This window comes from Gambusia affinis, linkage group LG03, assembly GCF_019740435.1.
Source record: "Gambusia affinis linkage group LG03, SWU_Gaff_1.0, whole genome shotgun sequence".
Lineage (NCBI taxonomy): Eukaryota > Metazoa > Chordata > Actinopteri > Cyprinodontiformes > Poeciliidae > Gambusia > Gambusia affinis.
The window spans coordinates 11,543,038-11,545,746 of NC_057870.1; the positions used below are offsets into that span (position 1 = coordinate 11,543,038).

Sequence of the window (2,709 nt, forward strand, 5' to 3'; positions counted from 1 at the left end):
TCCACAGTGACATCACCTGTTGATAGGTTCACTGCTGCACAAGAAAAAAAAAAAAACTAACTCAAATAGTCTATTCACAAGATTCAATCACCACCTGCCAGTTAATTATGCACTGAAAGTGAGGGGCAAGAGTTCAGCAGTGAAACACTTTGATTAAGCCCTTTGAACCCAAGTGGGAAAGAAATCAGTTCTCTTAATCCTCACTCCTATTAAATCATCCTAGCCGTAGGAAACAGACCTCTGCGTCCATCATCTGTGGGTCAGCCAAGTGCAGCGCTGTTACAACACCATCGCTGCCATGATCTGAACCTCAGGACCTGAATCCAAAATATAAACATAAACACGCCAGGGATATGGGGAAGAGGAAAAATAAGAAAAAATAGAAGGTGTAAATGAGTTATCTGCAAAATGTTGATCCAGTGGGGGTTATAAAGAACATTTCCATCTGGTTTTAATAGCCACAGGGGATATGAACTACATGATAGGAGATCTTTTTGATCATAGAAGTAAGGCTTCTCTCATTAGCACAAGTCACGTTCTCAACTTCATGTAGTTCACACTTTTCATCATTTTACCATAAGGGTCAAGTACTGAAAGAGCAGGCTGAAAAGTTAAACAACCTGCTACAAATGGAAGTATATCTGAGGGGCACATACTGATCTTAACAGATGAAGGTCACTTTAAAAAAAACCAAACAAAAAAAAACCAAACATGCTAATATCTGGAACATAATCGCATCACAAAATTATTTCACACACTTTGAACTGTTTCACATTTTGCCAAAACTTCAATATGAAATGTTTTGGTTTTTAAGATGTGAACAAACAGGAATCAGAAGAGCTCTTTTTCTTCAGCACTCTTCAATCTGACATCCTAAATAAAATCCAGTGCAAAAAACATCCTTCAAAAATCACTGAATTTGTAGATTGAATCGGTGAATTGGTGTGCAATTTAATTTCAGTGTAAGTACTGATGTTCTCCTGCACATCTCAGAGGTTTGTTAGAGAACACCAGTGAATCATGAAGAAGCAAAACAGATTGTGTAATGTGAATCTAGCAATGTGTGTGCCTTCAAGGTGTGTGTTCGCCTTGAACACACACACAATCTCACTGGGAAGTGTGGTGTTGGCAGCATTGTGCTGTGGGGTTATAGAGAGGCTGATCAAAATGAATGGGAAGATGGATAGAGCTAAACACAGGATAAAACACCTGACATACAACCATCACTATAATGGAGTGGCTGAGATTAAAGCAAACCCAGGTGTTACAATGGCCCAGTTAAAGCCCATGTCTAGATCCAACTGAGAATCTGTCGCAAGACTTCAAAATATCTTCATTCAATGTGACAGCATACTATCATGCAAACAGTATAATTTGAAAAGAAGAAGACATGCATGTATTTGTTGTACTTGTCTATAAGCCGAAGGTGTCCACATTGTGTGTATCTTAAGTTTTTCCTTTGATTTAAAAAAAAAAAATGTCTTATACGTATTTGACTTTAATTTCTTTTCCCTATATGTAGCAGTTATTTAATGCAGTAAAGGACTAGATGGCATATAGTACCAGAAGGTTAGGTTCATCTACTGGAGCTGTTGTCAGTAATCAATAAAAACAATACAAAAGAATAACTGCTTTCAATATTATGTATTTTAAAGAAGGAAAAATAAGTGAACACCACAAGACACAAACATATATGAAAAACCAAAAAAATAAAGACAATAAATATATACATACACAATACTGCAGTAAATCTTGTATATAAATGTGCACAAAGAGTCCTATCTTTCCCCAGTAGTCAGCACATTGTCTGACTGACACACATTTAAAAGTCCATAATTTAATTGTCCAATTGTTTGAGATGAAAATGTCCAAGTGCAATTTGTTTCCACCAGAGAAGGGATGAATTGTGTGTCTTTATAATGAGATGGAGGGGGAAATGTTGTGGACCATCAGACTCCTACCAGACCAATGGAGCAGTATAGAGTGAGTTTTAAGGTTCTCCTGGCTCCAGCCAGTTGTCAGAAGCTCGCCATCCTTTGACCCTACCAAGGGATCACCTGGCCTGTATTAAAATAAACAGGACCAGAAAATTACCAGCCTGCTAGTTAACTAGACTTTTTCAGATATTATACACAGAAATAAATGCATTTATATCCACAAGCTAATCGTTAAGACAAAATAAAGATATTAGCATTTACCTCATTATCTTAAACACATATTGAATTTAAGAAGTTAAAATTGATGATCAAACAATTAGCATTGGCTACCACCACCAACATGCCAACCAAACAAACAACATTTGTGTTCATTACTCACCAATTCCATATATAGTTCAGTGCATGACAACTTCACGGCTCCAAGCTCACTGGATGTTCAGATCTACATGATTTTTTATATTGTGAGTATTAAAAGTGCATAATAAACAAAGAGATAACCTAATTGTTTGGAAGAACAAACCTGTAGCTCCTTTGTCTCCAGCTCTCCCCCACACACCTGACAGGGAAAGCTGGAGCAGGCCTGATTAACCACTCAAAATGCAGTGATTGGCTGAATGCACTGTGTGACTGACTGTCACTCTAACCAATGGAGCAGGAAAGGCGGGATTAGGGGCAATCTTTTACCCTGGGTTACATATATGATTTACAAAATGTTTGGAAAAATAATTATAAATGGTCTTTTTGGTAAAAATGTTTTGTACATCTGTGTGGA

General features: G+C 37.1%; 1 long non-coding RNA gene across 1 annotated transcript; it reads right to left on the bottom strand.

Annotated features, from left to right (window-relative positions):
- Positions 1-1,982: 1,982 nt before the first annotated feature.
- Positions 1,983-2,478, bottom strand: LOC122828340. Its single transcript, XR_006370208.1, has 3 exons — positions 2,458-2,478; positions 2,317-2,379; positions 1,983-2,062 (listed from the first exon to the last, which is right to left on the bottom strand). It is a non-coding gene; the product is annotated as an uncharacterized LOC122828340 (long non-coding RNA).
- Positions 2,479-2,709: the final 231 nt, after the last annotated feature.